Source organism: Vicugna pacos, chromosome 32 (assembly GCF_048564905.1).
Source record: "Vicugna pacos chromosome 32, VicPac4, whole genome shotgun sequence".
Classification (NCBI taxonomy): Eukaryota; Metazoa; Chordata; class Mammalia; order Artiodactyla; family Camelidae; genus Vicugna; species Vicugna pacos.
This window is the reverse complement of record NC_133018.1, coordinates 12,359,841-12,381,145: the sequence shown is the minus strand read 5'-3', so window position 1 is coordinate 12,381,145 and position 21,305 is coordinate 12,359,841. Positions and strand designations below refer to the sequence as shown.

The 21,305-nt window shown below is 44.3% G+C and overlaps 2 long non-coding RNA genes across 9 annotated transcripts in view; one reads left to right on the top strand and one right to left on the bottom strand.

Moving 5' to 3' along the window:
• LOC116276563 (uncharacterized) overlaps window positions 1-21,305 on the bottom strand; it is a 370,958-nt gene that overhangs the window by 2,315 nt on the left and 347,338 nt on the right. For 2 of the 5 annotated variants that reach the window (XR_012066340.1, XR_012066339.1), the window contains exons 5-7: window positions 19,457-19,577; window positions 11,213-11,410; window positions 9,131-9,259 (exon numbers count right to left, since the gene is read on the bottom strand). This is a non-coding gene — a long non-coding RNA (uncharacterized lncRNA). Of the gene's footprint in view, window positions 1-8,698; window positions 8,888-9,130; window positions 9,260-11,212; window positions 11,411-19,456; window positions 19,578-21,305 lie in introns of those variants that run through there. The other 3 variants (XR_012066341.1, XR_012066342.1, XR_012066343.1) reach the window with 3 other exon arrangements.
• LOC140690939 (uncharacterized) overlaps window positions 1-21,305 on the top strand; it is a 186,324-nt gene that overhangs the window by 148,112 nt on the left and 16,907 nt on the right. Inside the window, exon 3 of one of the 4 annotated variants that reach the window (XR_012066347.1) lies at window positions 19,889-20,016. The exons of 2 other annotated variants lie outside the window; for them this stretch is intronic. This is a non-coding gene — a long non-coding RNA (uncharacterized lncRNA). Of the gene's footprint in view, window positions 1-19,888; window positions 20,583-21,305 lie in introns of those variants that run through there. One more of the 4 variants, XR_012066346.1, reaches the window with a different exon arrangement.

Sequence of the window (21,305 nt, the reverse complement as noted above, 5' to 3'; positions counted from 1 at the left end):
CTTTCTACCAGCCAGCGGGGCCTGAGGAGGCCGAGCCAAGGGAGCTTTTTCTCCCCCTCTCTGATGTTGTTCTCCAATGGGAAGTAGTGTTTGGAGAAGGGTGGGGATGGGGAGAAAGCAGGGTGGGGAGGGGGTACACTGTAAGAGGTCAAGAGGAAGAGGGAGCCAGTGCCACTGACCTCCTGAGGACCATGAAATGTGTACGTATGGCCACAGGTTCAAGTGTCTAATGTCTGTAGCTGGATGGTGGGCACAGGCTCTAGAGACAGACGGCTCTGTGCTCTAACCTCACAGGCCCATCCGGGCCCAGGTGACCTTGGACAGAGGATGTAACCATTCTCAGTCTCAGTTCTGACACTGCAATATGGGGAGCATTACAGAACCTACCTCATAGGATTACTGTGAGGATTGATTATCCCCCAAAACATTTCACTTCAACAGGCCAGACATGGTTCTAGGTTCTAGAGACAGAAGAGTGGCCGACACAAGCAAAACAGCCGCCCTCTAAGGACTTGTGTTCTAGTGGGTGGGTATCATCGTCCCCTTGTCACAGACAAGGACACTGCAGCTCAGGATGGCTGGGTCACTTGCTCCTGGCCACACAGCAGGTGAGAGACCAAGCTGGGATTTGATTTTGGTCTCAAGCTCCTTCCCTTCAGATTCTCCTTTGGTCTGGGGCTGGTGGGGAGATCCAGCTCCCCAGCTGGGGGAGAAGAGTGGACCTCTCTGCGGAGAGGAAGGAGGGTGGTTATTCAAAAGAGTCTGCTCGGAGAGAGAAAACCAGCTGAGGCTGGCTTGGCCCATGGCCTTACTGCTCTAACAAAGCATTCTGTCTCTTCCTTTCCCTGGGAGACTTGAAGTTAATCAAGAAACCCAAACAGGGATGACCCAAGATTGAACTAGCCTGGCAAGGAGCAGTACAAGGAAGAAATGAGCCAAGGGCTGAATCCATTCCAGCAAACAAGGGTATTTCTTGGGCATCGGCCAGGATGGCACCAACTTCGAGAGCCTCTAATATGTAGTCCAGAGGGGGAAGGAAAGGAGCGGGAAACATATTTCTGATCTCAGAGCTCTCACAGATGAGAAGGAACCTGGCTATTCTTAGCTGTGTCTGGGGGCTCAGCAAAAGCTTTCCTGCTGAATTATAGACAACCGGAGCATTTATTAACTCCCTCCCAGTTGCAGCCTGGCTGCTAAGCAGATTCCAGGAGATGCTATCTGGAAGGTGCATCACTGTGTATAAATATTTCAGAGGTCAGGACCCAATGCAGAGTTTGAACTTTTAAGGGCCTGAGTGTGTTTATCAAAGGATGCGTGTTTAGGCTTCATTTCTGCGTGTTGGGTAACCTTGCAATCACTTTGGATGGCTGCTCAGAGCAAATGCTGATTGTCTTAGGAGGTCGGGATGGGGTCCAGCAGAGCATCAAAAAAAAACTGCTTCCACGGGTAGTTGTGGTTCATCATCCTTAGGGCATCTTCAGGCAGGAGTTCTCCAACCAAAAGTTGAGAGGCTCTGTTTTGTGAGAATCTTATAATAAAATGCTTCTTAAATTTTAGTGGTCATGGGAGGACTATCTGTAGACTTTGTTAAAAAGTGACTTTGATTAGGAGATTGGGGGTGAGTCCTGACTCCTCCTTTGTAAACAGATTCTCATGTGGTGCTGATCCTGTTGGTCCATGCCTGATCTTTCAGTAGCAAGTTTCTGGAGTCTTCTGACGGGCCTCTTGTAGCCACGTTGCTTATTATACGATATGGCTGGAAAATGCATTTGCATCAGTGAGGAATGAGTTCAGCTGCAAGTAACAGAACATCAAATCTCCGTGGCTTAAATTGATAGGGGATTTCAAAGGTAATGTGTACAAAGTCCAGAGGAGGGCAGCTCCTGTTCTTGTTAGTATCAGTGATCCAGCATCTTCCATGTTTTCCTTCTCCTCCGTTCGTTTTCATGCTTGCAACCCCCTGACTGCAAAATACCGGTCGTGCCTTCTGACACACAGGTCAGGTAGAGAGGGAATGTCAGGAAGTGGGAGCTAACAAGAAGCTTTTCCAGGGGCCTTCAGTTTATGTCACATTGGTCAACACTGAGTGCCTAGCTGTCCCTCATTCCTTGGACCCTGAGGTCACAAATACCTTTAACTGCGCCCCTTGCTGTGCTGAGCACTAGGTAAGTTTTGTTTAGCCGAGGAAGAAGGGCTGGGGATGGATTCTGGAGGTACAGCCAGGAGTAGCTGCCTCCCTGCTGCTTAATCCCCTGGGCCTAAAACACAGAGAGCTGCCATTTGAAGAAACTGGGCACTGATAACACTTACAAGAGTCTAACTCTCATCGCTGAAGCCTCAGTACATGGTAGTTACTGTGTCAAGTGGATTTTTACACAGGTTATTGCATTTAGTCCACAAAACTCTTCGAGGTGGAGTCTCTTCATACTCTTTATGGCCTTATTTCAATTTCTCAAATATGGCATGTTATCCTCCACCACGGGGTCTCTTCACAAGCTGTTCCTACTATCTGGAATGTTCTTCCTCAACCTCCCTTTGCCCAGGGGTGTGCTGGTAAATGTTTAACCACTGGCTTTCTGGAGGAGGGGGAAAAAAACCCAAACCTGATCTGTAGCATCTGCCAGCTTCTGTGGTGCAAATACTCGGTTTCAAACTATTAACATGACGTCACTGAACACGGAGTCGGGAAGAGGACTGCAGCACATCACTAGAGTATTTCCACCATACAGCTTCAATTAACAGTCATCAATAACCCGGAGCGCACAGAGAACAGTCCCATGCAGTAGGATAATTAGGAAGTGATGAGTTTTGAGAATGTATTGCTTTTTTAATAGCACATAATTAATTTTATGTTGATATAAATTTTTTTCTTTCTTTCCTTTTGAAAAAAATTTATTGAAGTATAACTGCTGTCTGATATTGTATAAGTTACAGGTGTACAATACAGTGATTCAGTTTTTAAAGGTCATACTCCATTTATAGTTACTACAAAATATTGGCTATATTCCTCATGTTGCACAGTGTATCCTTGTACCTTATTTTTTAACTAATAGCTTGTACCTTTTACTCCCCTTACGTCTATACTGCCCCTGCCTGCTTCCCCCTCCCCCACTAGTTTGTTCTCTAGATCTGTGAGTCTGCTGCTTTTTTGTTATATTCACTAGCTTGTATTTTTTAGATTCTACATATAAGTAATATCATACAGTATTTATCTTTCTCTGACTTATTTTTCTTAGCATAATGCCCTCCAAGTCCATCTGTGTTGCTGCAAATGGCAACATGTTCTTTTTGATGGCTGAGTAGTATTCCTGTGTGTGTGTGTACACCATATCTTCATAGCCATTCATCTGTTGATGAACTTAGTTTGCTTCCATATCTTGGCTATTGTAAATAATGCTGCTATGAACATTAGGGTGCATGTCTCTTTTCAAATTAGTGTTTCTGGGTTTTTTGGATATATTCCCAGGAGTGGATATATAAGTTAACTCTTAATAATGACTGTGCTTAATACACAGCTTGCAAAATTCCTGAAAATCAAATGGTCAGCTCTCATGCAGCCTGTGGGCCAGGGCCAGGTCAGCACAGTCACCACCCAACTGATGTGTGTTTCTTCCTCCTGGTCCCATTTCAGGCATTTTCCAGGGTTGGGGGCCCTCCACAGAGCCCCCACTGTGCATCTTCACAGCACATAACTCACCTTAATGGGGTCTATTGGAATCATGGTTTTGTGTTTTTTTCGTATAAGTCTTTGAATGATACCTGTTCTGCCTGGGCAGGTTTGTGTTTTTGTGTTTGTTTTTATCATCTTTACATTCTGGGCAGCTAAGTGTCTAGCACGTAGCATCTGTAGACAAATCATTGTCAACAGAATGAGGGTAAAGAACCAGACCTGGGTACTCAGCAGGGACATATATACTCAGGACTATTGTGTGTACCTGCGTGTATGTATGTTGTGTATCATGGGATGGCAGTTGGAGGTGTAATCTGGCCTACACATTGGAAGAAACAGCTACTAATTTTGATTGAGTAACTCAACACCATGGTACAGGAACATGTGTTCCAATTTAACATTTATGACAGTCTTTGGAACTTGATCATTTTTCTCTAAGATTAAGAGACTAGGCATCTCGATTTGCTCAAGCAGATCACAGCCTGTGATTGAACAGCTCAAGCCAGTCTCTTGTCTGTGATTGATTAATGGAAAGCATGTGACCCTGTTCTAGCCAATAAAACATGAGGTAGAGTCTTGGGTGTTCACAGAAAGGATAATAATGAAGCAATGATTAATAGATTAATGATTAGCTCTCTGGAGACAAGTGGGAAGGGAAAGAAATGTGATTGGAGGTGGACAGAAAGAGTCAGCGGTTTAATTAAGCCCTGTTTATTACATTGATTAGTTATATGAACATTAATTTTGCTATTCTTTAAACCTTATATATATAATATATGAATTACATATAATTCAGTAAAATCACATATGGATGTATATAGTGGTATTTGTTTATATGAAATACTTTAATATAAAAATATGAGAAAATCCCAAACACAGGAAAAAATAATCTTTGTTTTACCTGGACATAATTGTGTCCAGATGGGATGCCCAGGAGTATGGCCACCATGGTTTTTGTTTGTTTGTTTTTTAAATTGAAGTATAGTCAGTTACAATGTTTTGATTTCTGATGTACAGCATAATGTCCCAGTCATACGTATACATACATCTATTCATTTTCATATTCTCTTTCCTTATATGTTACTATAAGATATTGAGTACTGTTTCCTGTGCTATACAGAAGAAATTTGTTTTTTTAAAACCTATTTTATATATAGTAAATATTAGAAATTCTTGAACTCCCAATTTATCCCTTCCCACCCTCTTCCCCGCCAGTAATCACAGGTTTGTTTACTATGTCTGTAAGTCTGTTTCTGTTTTATAGATAAGTTCATTAGTGTCTTCTTTTTTTCTTTCTTTTATATTCCACATATGAGTGACATACAGTAATTTTCTTTCTTTCTCTGGCTTAATTAGAATGATGATCTCTAGAAGTCCATCCATATTGCTGCAAATGGCATTTTTATTTTTTTATGGCTGAGTAGTATTCCATTGTGTGTGTGTGTGTGTGTGTGTATATCACAACTTCTATATCCAGTCATCTGTTGATGGACAGACATTTAGGTTGTTTCTGTGTCCTGGGTATTGTAAATAGTGCTGCTATGAATATTGAGGAGCATGTATCTTTTCGAATTAAGAGTTCCTTCTGGATATATGCCCAGGAGTGGGACTGCTGGACCATATGGTAAGTCTATTTTTAGTTTTTTTTGAGGAATCTCCATTCTGTTTTCCATAATGGCTGCACCAGAAAGCATTCCTACCAATAGTGTAGGAGGGTTCCCTTTTATCCATACTTTTTCTGGAAATTATCATTTGTGGACTCTTGAACGATGGCCATTCTGACTGGTGTGAGGTGATACTTCATTGTGGTATTGATTTGCATTTCTCTGATAATCAGTGATATTGAGCATTTTTTCATGTGCTTATTGCCCATGTGTATGTCTTCGTTGGTGAATTGCTTGTTTATGTCCTCTGTCCATTTTTGGATTGGGTTGTTTGTTTTGTGTTATTAAGTTGTATGAGCTGTTCATATATTCTGGAAATTAAGCCTTTGTCAGTTGCATCATTTGCAAATATTTTCTCCCATTCTATAGGTTGTCATGTTGTTTTGCTTATGGTTTCTTTTGCTGTGCAAAAGTTTGTAAGTTTAATTAGGTCCCATTTGTTTATTTTTCCTCTTATTTCTATTGCCTGGGTAGACTGCCCTAGGAGAACATTGCTGAGATTTATGTTAGAGAATGTTTTGACTATGTTTTCTTCTAGGAGGTTAATAGTGTCTTGTCTCATAAGTCTTTAAGCCATTTTCAGTTTATTTTTGTGTATGGTGTGAAGGAGTGTTCTAACTTCATTGACTTACATGCTGCTGTCCCGTTTTCCCAACACCACTTGTTGAAGAGACTGTCTTTTCTCCTTTGTATGTTCTTGCCTCCTTTGTTGAAGATTAATTGACTGTAAGTCTGTGGGTTTATTTCTGGGCTCTCTGTTCTGTTCCATTGATCCATATGTCTGTTTTTGTCCCAGTACTACACTTGTTTTGATACTGTAGCTCTACGGTATTGTTTAAAGTCTGGGAGGATTATTCCTCCAGCTTCATTCTTTTCCTTCAGTACTGCTTTTACAATTCTGGGTCTTTTGTGATTCTATATAAATTTTAGGATTATTTGTTCTAGTTCTGTGAAGTCCTGAGTAATTTGATAGGGATCACATTAAATCTGTAGACTGCTTTGGGTAGTATGGCCATTTTAATTCTCCCAATCTAATAGCATTGGATCTCTTTAAGTCATCTTTAATTTCCTTAATCAGTGTTTTGTAGTTCTCTGCATATGTCTTTCACCACCTTAGTCAGATTTATTCCTAAGTATTTTATTTTTTTGGATGTGATTTTTAAATGGGATTCTTTCTTTCCTTTTCTGATATTTCATTGTTAGTGCAAAGAAGTGTGACTGATTTCTGTATGTTAATCTTGTATCCTGCTACCTTGCTGAATTATTTTATCAGATCTAGTAGTTTTTGTGTGGAGCTTTTAGGGTTTTCTATATGTAGTATCATGTCACCTGCATATAGTGACAATTATACCTCTTCCCTTCCAGTTTGGATCCTTTTTATTTCTTTTGCCTGATTGTAATGGCTAGGACTTCCAAGACTATGTTGAATAGAAGTGGTGAGAGTAGGCATCCTTGTTTTGTTCCAGATTTTAGTGGGAAGGCTTTCAACTTTTCTCTGTTCAGTATTATGCTGGCTGTAGGTTTGTCATAAATAGCTTTTATGTTGAGATATGTTCCCTCTATATGCACTTTGGTGAGAATTTTTATCATAAATGGGTGTTGAATTTTATCCAATGCTCTTTCTGCATCTATTGAGATGATCATGTGATTTTTGTCCTTTGTTTTGTTGATGTGGTGTATCACATTTATCGATTTGCTTATGTTGAATCATCCTTGTGTCCCTGGATGAATCCAACTTGATCATGATGTATGATTTTTTTTTATATGTTGTTGGACTCTGCTAATATTCTGCTGAGAGTTCTTGCATTGTTCATCAATGATACTGACCTGCAATTTTCTTTTTCTGGCATTGTCTTTGTCTGGTGACAGCATCATAGAGTGAGTTTTGGGGTATTCCCTCCTTCAGTCTTTTGGAACAGTTTGAGAAGGATCGGTATGAGTTCTCTTTTTGTATGTTTGGTAGAAGCCATCTGGTCCTGGACTTCCGTTTGCAGGGAGGCTTTTTATTGCTGATTTGATTTCACTTCTAGGGATCAGTCTCTTCTTGATTCAGTCTTGGGGCAGACTATATATTTCTAGAAACTTGGCTATTTCTTCTAGGTTGTCCAATTTGTTGCCATATATTTGTTCATAGTATTCTCTTATGGTTTTTTTTCTTAAATTTCTGTGGTATTGGTTGTAATTTCTTCATTCTCCTGTCTTATTTTATTTATTTGTGTCCTCTTTTCTTCTTGGTGAGCCTGGCCAGAGGTTTGTTGATTTTGTTTACTCTTTAAAAAAACCCAGCTCTTGGTTTGATTTTTTCTCTATTTTTTAAATCTCTATTTTATTTATTTCCTCCCTGATCTTTATTACATTTTTCCTTCTGCTGATTTTAGGTTTTGTTTGTTCTTTTTCTAGCTCTTTTAGATGGTAGGTTATGTTGTTTATTTGAGAATATTGTTTTTTTGATGAAGGCCTGTATCACTATGTCCTTCCCTCTTAGGACTGCTTTTGCTGCATTCCATAGATTTTGTGTGGTTGTGTTTTCATTGTCATTTGTCTCAAAGTAGTTTTTAATTTCTTCTTTGATCTCATCGTTGACCCATTGGTTTTTTTCAGTAGTGTGTTGTTTAGTCTCTATGCTGTCATTTTTTTCTCATTTGTTTTTCTGTGGTTGATTTCTAGTTTCATGCCATTGTAGTCAGAAAAGATGCTTGGAATAATTTCTATCCTCTTAAATTTGTTGAGGCTTCTTTTGTGCCTGAGTATGTGGTCTATCCTAGAGGATGTTCCATGAGCCCTTGAAAAGACTGCATATTCTGATTTTGGGGGGTGTACTGTCCTAAAAATATAAACCAAGTTCGTATCTCCATTGCCTTATTGATTTTCTGTCAGGAAGACCTGTCCAGTGATGTTAGTGGGGCGTCAAAGTCTCCTACTATCATTGTGTTCCCAACAATTTCTCCCTTTATGTCTGTTAGTATTTGTTTTATATATTTAGGTGCTGCATATATGTTAACAAGTGTAATATCCTCAACTTGCACTGCTCCTTTGATCATTATATGGTGTCCTTCTTTACCTTTATTTATGGTCTTTGTTTTAAAGTATGTTTGGTCTAATATGAGTATTGCTACTCCTGCTTGCTCATCATTTCCATCCTCTCACTTTCAATCTGTGTGTGTCCTTCACCCTAAAGTGGGTCTCTTGTAGGCAGCAGAATCTTCTTATATTTCAAAGTAAGGGATATTCTGCCAAAGGTCAGTAGGAGTTCTGTGCAAATTAATGGCTCTATATATGTAATTCTCGGTGCACTCGTGGGAGAGGGTGAGCTGTGTGTCCTACTCTGCCATCTTGCAAGTACAGGGGAGCACTTGAGCCAAAATCAAATCTACTCTTTGTTTTCTCAATCTTTGAACAAACTTTCTTTGAGTACCTGTGTGCCCCAGTAATGTGCTGACTGTAAGAGCACAAGAGTGAGTGACATCAGGGCTTCTGATGATTTGTTGAACAGCTGGATGAACCAATCTTCTGAGTGACTTGCTAGGCCAGATTTTATATCTCATAGCTGCATCTGTACGTGAACATTCCAACATTGGATATCAAGTTTAAGTTGACTTTGTTGCCTACAGCTGAAGTCATCCTAACACACGGGTCTTGGGAATGGAAGGGATTTGCTTAGCTTATGCGGAACTGCCCTCCCCTGTCTCTGACACATAGCTGCACACCGGCAAGCTGAAGTCTGGTACATGTGCATGATACATGCATCCCTGTGGTTTACAAGGTGAAGGGACAGGAGGGCTGTGAAACCACTTACCACAGGCTCCGGGAGAAACTCTCACAGGTCATGGCATAGAAACAAATGGATGAGCTCCAGTTGCGTGAGACAGTTCAACACTGCATATGGCTTGATCAAAAGAACACATGATCTCTTTCTTGGTAGGACCTAAAAAAACATTTGTCTATTAATAAGTTAACAAAATCTGACATGTAAAGCCACTTGAATCAAGAAATGAAGTCACACTTTAAAAAAAAAAAAAAAAGCCCAGGCTTCAGACAGAGCCAGCAGGAGGCTCTCAGAATGCCTGTCTAAACTGACAATGCGGGTTGGGTCACACTTGGCCCAGGCTTTCCTGCTAGTAGGTTTCAACAGAAACTTCACTTGGCCTCTCCTTATCCAGGCTCCAGGGAAATGAGCTGACAAACCTGACTTTCAACATTCACCTTTAACTTCCAGCTTGAGTGGGCCCTGGGGAAAACCCATACAGAGTCAGACAGAAACCCTGTGATCACTTTGGTGGGTCAGTTGATAAGCCTCCGCTGAGTACTTACTATGCGTCTGGCCTTGTTCTCAGTGCTAGAGCTACACCAAGAATAAGGCACATTCTCCCCTCCAATTATTGCGGCTAAAATGTCTTGAGTACTTCCTCCGTGTTAGGCACCATTCCAATTGCTTTCCCTTTATATTCCACAAAACCCCTGCAAGGCAGTAGAACTTTTGTCCCCATTTTATAGATAAGAACACTGAGGCCCAGAGAGGTAAAATGACATCCTAACCTCACAAACCAGCATACAGAGAACCAATAAGGGAAGGGGCCGTGTCCAACACAGAATGGTTGATCTTCCCTGTGATATACATCTTGCTCCCAGCCCAACCCTGCTTCACCCACCTCACCCACTATACGAGGGTTTCTCAACCTCAGGACTATTGACATTGGGGCTGGATTATTCTTTGTGGTGGGGGGGCTCCCCTGGACAAGGATGTTTAAGTGTTCCTGGCATCCACTCATCACCCCACGTCCCCTCCCATCTCAGTCGTCAGCAGCTGCCACTCTCCAGCCGCTCATCTCGTAAACCTCAGAGTCATCCCTTTCTCTCTCACCCCCTCACTCCATCCATTACACGCTGTCAGCCTGACAACTGCTCTCTCCTCCATGCTGGCCCAAGCCACTCTCATTTCCCCCCTGCATGATTTCATTCTTCTCCAACTGATCTTCCCACAATTTGTGTTATTCCAAGCAGTCGTTGTTGAAGCATTGTTCTGAGTGTGTCACTTGTCAGCTCAAAACCCTATCCTGGCTTCCCACTTCCTTCTGAGCGAAAGCAAAATCTGTACAACAACCCACAAGGTCCCAGAGGACCTGCTCCCCCAGCTTATCAGGTCCTCTGAGGAGGCACCTCTCTAACCTCATCACCCAATCTGCCCCAGGTTACACCAGCTTCCTTCCCCTTTTCCCAAAATACCAGATGCGTTAGTCTGCTCGGGCTGCAAAACAAGGGACCACGGGCTAGGAGACTTAAACAACAGAAATGTGTTTTCTCACAGTTCTGGTGGCTGGAAGTCCAAGGTCAAGGTCCCGTCAGGATTGGTTTCTGGTGAAGCCTCTCTTCCTGGCTGGTAGATGGCTCCCTTGTCAGGTGCCCGCCCGAGGCCTGCCCTCTGCGTGGACACACTGCTGGTGTCTTTTTCTCTTCTTATAAGGACATTGGCCCTATGGGATCCGGGTCCATTCTTATGACCTCATTGGAACAATTACTTCCTTAAAGGCCTTGTCTCCACATACGGTCACACTGGGGGTTAGGGCTTCAATGTATGGATTTGGGGATCACACTTCAGGCCATAGCACCAGGCAGACCCCTGCTTTTGTGCTTTTGCACTGACTCTTCCCTGCCCCCGGCAATGCCCCACCACCAGTGAGCTGCGTGGGTAACACCCCCACTTCTTACAAGTTCTTATTCAGAAATTGTCTTCTCTCCAGTGCCCAGACCGACCACGCCCATCCCATCTCATACCTCCTCACACACTCTCAGGCCCTCTTACTGTGCTCTGCAGTGTCATCTTTGCACAGCACTTAGACCTTCTAACATACTATTGAGTTTGCTAGTGTGTTATACTCACGGGTTACTGTCTTGGAGCTGCCCGCCAGTGTCTCGCCAACCATGAAGACATGGGCCATTGTCTGGTCTGAACACAAGTGCATCCAGGTGGCCGAGGATGGTGCCTGATCACGGGTGAATGGTTAATAGTCCATGAACAAATGGGTGAAGTAGTAGGTCCAGAATTAATCTCAGGAATCGTGGTTCCAGGATCCACAGTCTTCAGATTAGGGTGGGAAAGAGATAAGTAAATAGATAATTTCAAAACAACGTGATTAATGAAACAACAGAGTTATGTGCAAAATGCAAAGTTAGCAAAATGCGACTGTCTTTGCCTGCCTAGGGCATGTGTGTGGGGGTGCGCGTGTATCTTACGGAGCAGGATAAGACTCAAGAAGAGTTCCCAAAAGAGAACATGAAGACACTTGCTCTTTTCAAACATCAAAAGTACCTTTTTATTACGATTACAGAAGAATTCATGTTGGCTGTCAAAATGTCAGAAACCACAGATAAGCAAAAAGAAAATAAATCACTATGTCCCCATCACTTTTTTAATATGTTAGTATGTATGGTTTCCAGAAATATATTTGTAGTTTTTTCCCTTTAAGGTGGAATTGTACTACAAATGGTAGCTTGTGTTCTACTTTTTCAATGGACCTATCTTCCAGGGGCATCTTTTGATGGGTCCTAAGGGATGACGAGGAGTTCACCAGGCCAGCAGGGTAGAGGGATCTATGAAGAGATGGAGAAGGATGGGCTGACTTGTCATGCTTGAGCCCGATGGAGTATAAGCAGTGGATAAAGGGGGAGAGAGTTCAGGAAGACTGTGTTCCAGTAAGAGTGTGGCTTTGTCCTGCGGACAGACCGATGATTCCTTGGGTGCAGAACACAAACCACCAGCGGGATGGGGAAGGTTTTCAGGAGGTAATAAAATAACACTGAATCACATAAAGGGAGTTATTCTCTTTCAGTCCTTCTAGCTGAGTAGAGCAGGAATCTCAGTGACTAATATGACTTTAATGCTCCTCGAGACCTTGTGACCTCCCTCCTGCCAACAGGAGAGGAGCCTCAGAGCGTTTAACAAGCAGCTACTTAGAATGGTAGTAAAATAAGCACAATCAAGACAATTATTCCCTATCATCCTATCTTGTATGCAACGAATACTGAACACCCACGGTGTGCCACGCCCTGCTCTGGGTGGTTCTAATATGTCAAATGAGGGTGGTGATACTGTTATTGTGATTTGATTATGATTTGATATTTATTTGGGACATATTATGGGCTGAACTGAACTCCCCCCAAATTCACATGTTGATGTCTTAACCCTGAGTACCTCAGAATGTAAATGTATTTGGAAATAGTGTCTTCAAAGAGGCTGACAAGTTTAAAATGAGGTCTTTAGGCTGGGCCCTAATCCAGTATCCTTGGTGTCCTCAAGAGCAGTGGAGGTTAGAACAGACACATCTTAAAGGAAGACCATGTAAGGACACAGGGAGAAGAGAGCCCACTAGGAGCCCAGAAGGGAGGCTCAGAAGAAACCAACCGTGCTGCCACCTTGATCTTGGGCTTCCAGCCTCCAAGACCATGAGAACGTAAATTCACATTTAAGCCACGCAGTGGGTGGAGCTTTGTTACAGCAGCCCTAGCAGACCGACACAAAACATAAATCCAAGTTATACAAGCAAATACCTTTAAATGACTGATGTTAAGCAATCCTATTGGTGGAATGAAGATAAGGCAAAACTCAGGAAAGCAATACGTGAAAACATAAGCCTGCCGTAAAATTCTTGGAAGGTGATAATGGAATAATTCAATTTGCAGAACACTCAGAGGAATGGAGAGCCATGAATGAGTTTAACCCCAGGGGCCCATGACATCCAGCCTAAGGGAACTTGACTGCTGATCTTTTCCAGATGCAGTAAACTGTGTTGTAGTTAAGACGTGTCCCCACTGTCCTAGCCTTCAGTCACTGCCCAGTACGCCGTCAGGAGTTGTCTCTGACTCACAGTCACATAGCTCTACGTGAACCTTCTCCTCCAGCCAGACTGGTCACACTGCTCCCTGATTCTGTGTGACATTCACCTACCCTGTCTTTGCTCTTGTAGATGCTTCCATGCAGCACCCATCAGTCCTTCACTGCACCTATTCAATTCCCACTGTGGTAGAATTAACATTATTAAATATATTGGTCCTCTCCTGATGGGATCTGTCTTAAAGGGACCCTCCATATGGGAGAATTATAAATGCCTGCCCCCAGTGAGTCCATGTGGCTTTCTTTGGCCAGTGAAATTTGAGTGGAAGTGATGCATTCCACTTCTGATCACAAGCATCCCTGCCTGCCTATTATTCCCTTTGCCACAAGATTGAGACTGTCCCAGATAGAGCCTGCTCCTTCAGCCTGAGTCCAGAATAAAAATGGTGTAGAGCTGAGCTGAAGCTGACCCATGGTGGCCACAGTGTGTGTGTGCCCCTAAGACGTGGAGACAGCTTAGTTATGCTTTATAACAAGCAAACTGATACCCATCCTCACTCTGAAAGCCCTCCCTCCTGGATCTTTGATGGGATGAGTACATAATGAACTATTTCTCCATGCCTGGTGCTGAAACAGTGGCTTTATCCACTTCCTCTGCTGTGATTCTGACAATACCGAAAAAGCCAGTTACCATCCCTATCCTCGTTTTATAGACAAAGGCACCAAGGTCCAGAGAGGTTTAGCAGCTCATCTAAGGTCAAACAGCTAATGAAAGCGGAGTTGGATATTAAGCCTCGGGCCAGGAACTTATTCTCCTAGCAAAATGGGCGCTCATTTAGCAAGAGGTGAGATGGGCAGACAGACAGGGAAGGAGCTCAGATGGGCCCAGAGCAAGCAGCAGGAGGGAGGAGAAGGTGAGCCTTGAGAGGTGATGGGAAAGATCCTGGGCTGGAGATCTGGAGACCCTGACTCTTCCTTTACCAGCTCAATATCTGCCAGCTTCCTGGAGGGGCTAAGAGGCTGTTCCTGAGTCAGACTGCCTGGGTTTGAATCCTGGCTCTGCCATTTAACTAGCAAGTAACTTTACTTCTCTGTGCCTCACTTTCTTTATCTATGAAATGGGAATCATGTTAATATCTGTCTCACAGAACTCTTATAAAGGAATAAACTCGTTCACACTTAGTGCAAGTAGAACGTACAAACTACTAAATATAAAATAAATTAGCTACAAGGATATATACACAGCACAGGGAAAATAGCCCGTATTCTATTATAACTATGAAAGGAGTATCACCTTGAAAAATTATGAATCACTGTGTTGTACACCTGAAATTTATATACTATTTTAACTCACCTATACCTCAATAAAAACAAATATACAGCAAGTAGACAGTGCCCAACACAGAGCCCACAGGTATTATTGTTTTTGTTGCTATTGTTATTATAACTCAGGTAATCATGCTGGTGATGGTGGTGATACCTGAAATGATCTTCGATAAGTCACTTCACTTTTCTGGGACTCAGCTTTCTCATCTGTAAACATAGGGGGAAATACCCAGCCATCCCAAGGATCTCTGTGATTTAATGGAAAATGCACAAGATGAGCCATTACGAGCTGTGGACCCTGCTCCACTTCTCCCTCTGTGGTACCTGAGGAAGCCCCCAAGCCTTGGGACCCCAGTCACCATCCATGATACAGGACTAAAGCCAGCCTAGTTTATGTCACAGCACTGGCGAGGATCAAATAAGAAGGGAGGGGTGACAAGGCCAAGAAGTGGGAGTTATCACATACAACTATAAGTCATCATTTGCACAAGGGATCCAAAGTTTTTTTTTTCCCCTCTGCCTCACTCCCTGTTGATAACTCAGTTAAGACGGACACACCTCTGTTGCCAAAGAGAACAATATTACAAAATTGAAAGCAGCTCTTAAAAAAAAATCCAACCCCATCCCTTCAAGAATGATTTTTTAAGCCTAATTCCTGAGTGGGGAGAACCCTGGGGGTTGAGAAAGGAGATCACAGGTGCTGTTTGCTCTGGGGGCCCAAAAAGAGGCGGCCCCAGCTGCCCCATTTTGGAGAAGGTGCTTACAGTAATTTTGTTCTCTAAGCATCACATCACTGCAAGACACGTGGCCTAATCCCCTGAGATTTTCCACTGTCAGGAAAATAACCAAGTGGGATTTGGAAATTAAAGAAGCACTATTATAAGACATTTACTTCTCTGGGGACTCGGAGATGATGAAGAAATATTGCTGCTACAGCAAATGGCTGGAAGCCACAGACCTTGGGCTTCAGGGCCCCCATTACAACGACCCCCCCCCAGCCTCCTTCGTTCTTTCACTTATTTGCCTTAAATAGAGCTTCCCCCAACATACACACGTATACACAAACGCCGCATTAACTTCACGCATTGTAAAACCTGGCCCCATTCCTGCTGCCTCTAAAACAAGGGCTGATGTTCCTCAAGCACTGACATTTCTGCTAGGAACTGCACCTAGAGCTTCACGTGTGTTAGTGTATTTAAGCTTCATCAGATCTCTTGACAGGTGGATATTTATTATTAGAGTCACCGCATGGAAACAAAAGCTCCGAGTGGTTGAGAAAGTTGGCCAGAATCACACAGCCAGTTAGGTGGGGAAGCTAGGATTTGAACCCAGGCAGTACCACTGCTAGGGCTACAATTTTCACCACCAAATTAGCTAAAGCATGTCCCAGCGCATAACTCTAGGAGATGGTCACCACAGGACTGTTTCTCCAAAGCAGATGAGAGCAGTTTTTGACTTACTAACTTGGAGCCAGGGATCTTTCCCAGAGGGTCAGGAGGAGAGATCTTTGTACATGTATATATATATGCATATATATATACACACATACATACACATACACACACACACACACACACACACACAGAGAGAGAGAGAGACAGAGAGGAAGGGAGGGAGAGAGATTGATTTTAAGGAACTGGCTCACAGGATAATGGAAGCTAGTAAGTCCAAAACGATGAGTTGGCAATCTGGAGGCCAAGGGGAGAGCTGATGTTACAGTCAAGTCCAAAGGTTATCTGCTAGCAGAATTCCTTCTTGCTTGGGGGAGGTTAGTCTTTGTTCTATTAAGGCCTTCAACTGCTTAGATGAGACTCACCCACACTATCGAGAGTAATGTGCTTTCCTCCACGTGCACTGATTAAAATACTCATTTCACTCAAATATTACCCTCACAGAAACACCTAGAATAATCTTTGACCCAATATCCAGGCACTGTGGCCCAGATGATGCATCCAATGAACCATCACAGCCTGGCCCATGATGCACAGTGAGTAAGAGGAAACTAGTTTACAAGTGGGACATAGGTTAAGGGGAGTAAAATGCCTCAGTCAAGGGAAGAGCTATGAAGTTCTCTGATTTACCTTTCTGCCTGTCTCTCCCGCCAGAAAGCAGGCTTCACAAGGAATGAAGTTTTTATCTATTTTTTCTCTGCTGAATCTCTACCAAGTAGAACAGTTCCTGGCACATAGTAGGCCTTCAGTCAATGGCTATTGAATGAATGAATGAATAATGAATAGCAAGTATTTAACTTACATCTCTTAAGTTTTTTTCATCTAAAGACCTCAAAATACCTTTATCTAAACAGACGAACAAATGTCTCACTTTTGGCCTCCCGTTCCTTGAAACGGGTCTGATGCTCCTATCCCAGGACAAGGAACTAACACCAGAGGCTTAATTTAAGCTCACAGGCACTTCTGATTTCTCCACACACAATTTTATGCAGCAGAAGACTTAGTTTAGATGTGGGGTTTAGGTAATTCAAAGTCTGGCCGATCCATGGCCCAGAGTGACTTTGGGGGCAAGCTCTGAAAAGCCTCAGTCATCCTCTGTGGTTTCAATGTGGCAGATCCCAGTGCTTTGAAACCACAGGAATCTCACTGCTTGAGCCGGGGAGGGGGCCGGACCTGTTTGCTAAATCCTCCTTCCCTTTCACACCTGTCTCTTCACCTCCTCCTCCCCGGGCACCCCTCCCGCCTCAGCTCTGGGGCTGACGCCTGCCCCTCCGAAGTTGGGTATTAAGAGTGAGTGACAGGCTCCTAACTGGTCTCAGCTTCTGGCTCTCACCACACCTCATACCTCAGAGGCTTAGCACAAGTTCTAAGGTGTTTGTGAAGCTTCTGCAGGTTTGACCCCCCACTCTGAATTGCTCCTAAAAATGTTCATTGTGAGTATAGTAGACATTGTCACCTACCCCCTGATTTTGTGCCCTTCTTCTGTGCCAACATAATCTGATTTTGTAATGGTTGGTGCTCCCTAGATTTGGAGGGCATGTGGGACCCTCCCTGAGCCTCAGGGATGAGTGTAATATGTTCATGCTCCCTGCTTTCCAGTGACTAATTTTGGGGTGACCCTGGAACTCAGTACTGACCAATGAAATGAAAGAGGCAGCCAGGTGCAGGTAGGAGGCTTCCTTCTCCATTAGGGCGGGGAGGGGGCCGGGGGGGGGACTCATGAAATGCTTTTGTGGCTCCTGCCCCTGCTTCCTGCAGTTTGCGGATATTATACCTGAAGCAGCTGCAGCCATCTTGTGACCATGAGGCAACAAGTATGAGCATAGAAAACCAGTATCACAAAGGATGGTTGAGCAAAATGTGAAATCAATCTGGGCCCTAGAGGATGTGGTTGAGACGCTGAGTCAGCCCTAGAACCAATGAAGGGTGCCACAAAAAGCCCCATGCAAGGCACTGTGCGTGACAGTGGATGACCATCTGGATCAGGAGTTGGCAAACTATGGCGCATGGGCCAGACCCAGCCTTCTGCCTATTTTTGTAAACAAAGTTGTATTAGAACGCAACCACACACATCCATCTAGACATTGTCTATGGCTGCTTTTGCACTACAACCTTAGAGTCGAGTATCTAGGACAGTGACAGCATGGTTGGCAAAGCCAAAAACAATAAAATTTTTGGCCATTTATGTAAAAAGTTTACCGATCCCTGGGACAAAGAGAGACTGGGAAGCAGTGTTGGCATATTTAAGGGGGATGGGCTCTGGATTTGGACCACTTAAATTCAAGTCCTGATTTCACCTTTCAGCAATATGTGACTTATAAAAGGTCATTGCTGAACCTCTCTGGGCCTCAGCATCCTTCTCTGCAGAAAGGAGGCATCATGACAGTGGTCCCCCCTCCCTGTTCACAGGTCTCTGGTAGACATTCAAGGAAATCCTGTATGTAAAGAACTCAGCATAGCGGCCGGCACTTTGCAGCTACTCAAGACACTTGGCTCGGTCACTGTGTGAAGGCATGCTCAGGAGTCCCCATTTGACATCACATAGGGACGCAGCTGCCCAGCCACACTCTGGATACAATGGAGCACATTCCTATGATTCTGGAGCCCAAGCTCCTTGGCGCACTCAACAAATGAGAATGAACACGAGGCAGGGACACATTCTATCCAATTATCCTTTTCTACACATCTTTTGTCTTCGGGAACTTCCTGGCTTCTGGAAGGATGAAAGCCGTTACTCTGAGGCCAGCCATGGCCTGTGCCTGCCGAGCCCGCACAGAGAAGGGCTGTCCTCCAGGAAAGCCACCCAAGCTGCTGACCCCTCTGTCTTCCTGTGTTCCCCAAACATCTGGGCAGCAGAGGGCTGCTAATTGGGCACTCTGGCCCCAGACATCACAAATGATGCAACCCAGAGACTGAGCCCTGGGATTCATTGGCATTTAGTCCCAGGGAAGCCATGGGGAGGAAATCATTCCAAAGCTCTGCCTAATACACCTGTGGCCAGGCCGTGTGGCTGGGGTTCCAGTGCCTTCTGTCTTGACAAGAACCATTTCTAGCACATGCCAAGGGCGTGACTTCCAGAGGGACTGGAAGGCCCACTAGCTGGGATCTCTAAGTCATGTAATATTGACAACTGTGTTCTTCCAGTGTGCTGCTTCTGGTGAACAGTGCTACCAAGCCGGGTTCTGAGATTGACCCTAAAAACAGTGAATTGTGCACTTACTCTGCAATGCATACTGTGCTGTGTGAGAGCCCTTCCCCAGACAGCCTCAGCTCCACTCGCCTCCTGCTTTTTCCCCTTCAACCTCAGGGCTCTTGCACTTGCTGTTCCCTCTGCCAGGAATGCTCTTCCCCCCAGATATCCACACAGCCACTCACTCGCTTCCTACAGGTCTCTGCTCAAATGTCATCTGATCAGAAGAACCTTTCCTGACCACTTACTTAAGTCATATCTCCACCTATCTCTCCATCACCTTCTTCCCTACCCTGCACAGTCTTCCTTCTTAGAGCTGATCATTACCTGATATGGTCAGTATTTACATGCTTCATGGTTTCTCTGTTTATCATTTTGTTCACACTGCCTCAAAGTTCTGTGGGGCCAGGGACCTCGTCTGTCATGGTCACTGCTGTGTCCTCAGTTCCTAGATCGGTGTTGGGCACAAAACAGGAGGATAAACAATTAGTTTTTGAATAGATAATTGCATAAAGCTGGTGGTTATCTTTTCCTGACACATCTTTTACTCAGCTCTTCCACCGAGTCACGTCAGAGCTCCCTAAATAGCCAAGTGGGCTCTGCCACCATCATGGACGCTAATAATTACAGTTACAATATAGACTTTATATTAATAATGATGACTGTGTCAGCCACTGTCCTGCTCAGGTTCTGTGAAGCACCAGATTATGATTAAGATACAGCATGGCAACGTACAATGTCCTGTTATCTCCATTTCAGACGTAAAACCCGGAATCTGGAGGACGGAAGTTATTTGAGGCGATCCGGGTCTGAAATGGCCAAGCTGTGCTTCAAACCCAGACCTGCGTGACTCCAGCTAAGAAAGCATGTGATTTGGGAAGAAGATGGTAAACTGAGGGGTGGAAAGTCAAAGAAACAGAGATGAGAGAGGCGCAGGGAGGGCAAATAGTAGGAGAGGTGGCAAAACGCGAGGCCTGGAGACACGTACTAATTAAGAGCTTCATCACCAGCTCAGTGATGTGTCAAGATGACAGTCAGTCAAGCAGATAAGGGAGATGAGTTAACATCTCCTGGGGGATGCCCAGGCCTGAGACTGGCTGGCAGACAAGAGCACAGCAGTGAAAAGGAAGCTGCCAGAAGGTTATTTGCATGAAATTGCAGTGAGGGATTTGAACTGTCTGCCACCCTGACGGCTCTAACCGTCTCTCAGTTAAGGCAAGTTCCAGTAGCCCTTGGAATGAATTCCTATCACTGGGCCACATGAGCTGATGTAAGGAGAGTGGGAATGGATATTTGGGGCCATATAGGAAAGCACGGAAAGGAAACATGAAAAGAGCCACAACAAAGACCTCGGAACCCTGGCTCTTACATACTTGGTCTTAGGGCAAATCGGAGGGAAATGCAACCTTCAGGCACTGCTGGATCTGGATGCCCAACATGATGCCGTCAAGAATGTGTATCTCATTCCCTCTCTTTCTCTGCACTAAATCTTCTGTGTTGCCTGAATTCTGAGGCAGACCCTTGCCTGATCGTGCCAACGTGGGTCTCTCTCTCAGGCTGGGGTCTCTCAGAATCAGATTCTGAGATAGGATTTAAGTGCAAGTGGTTTATTTGGGAAGTGGCTAAATGCACTCTGGTGGAGGAATAGGGAAGGGAGGGAAGGCGCAATCATGAGCAGGCTATCACTGTGGACAATTGACGTTCAGTGCCACTGAGACCTCTGGGAGATAATTCAATCCACACCCCACTGGGGATAGACCAGAACACGTGTCCCATTCTAGGGATGAGGGAGCCGCGGCACTGATTCTCCGACCCCTGCCCGTGGTTGGCTGAGGGCTGCTCCCAGGGGCATTACCTCCAGCACCTCTGTTCTCCCTATGCCGGGGCTGACAGCACTAGAGAAAACCCTCAGAGGAGGGTCTCCAGCCCCTGAAGTAGGAGCTGTCAGCAAGAAGGGCCACAATCCCTACTAAGGGAGATACGACGAGATGCCAGCAGGACCCCCTTTCCCTGTCGTTGTAGCAAAAGTCCTGGGACTAAATCTCACTGCACTAACTCAGGTCCTCTGCCCTTCCTTGAATCAAGCACTGTAACCGGGGGGAGACTCAAGCCAAGAGAGTCCACCTTGCCCAAGGCACACAGACTGAGAGCAAGGCAGGGTGAGTCCCCCAGTGAA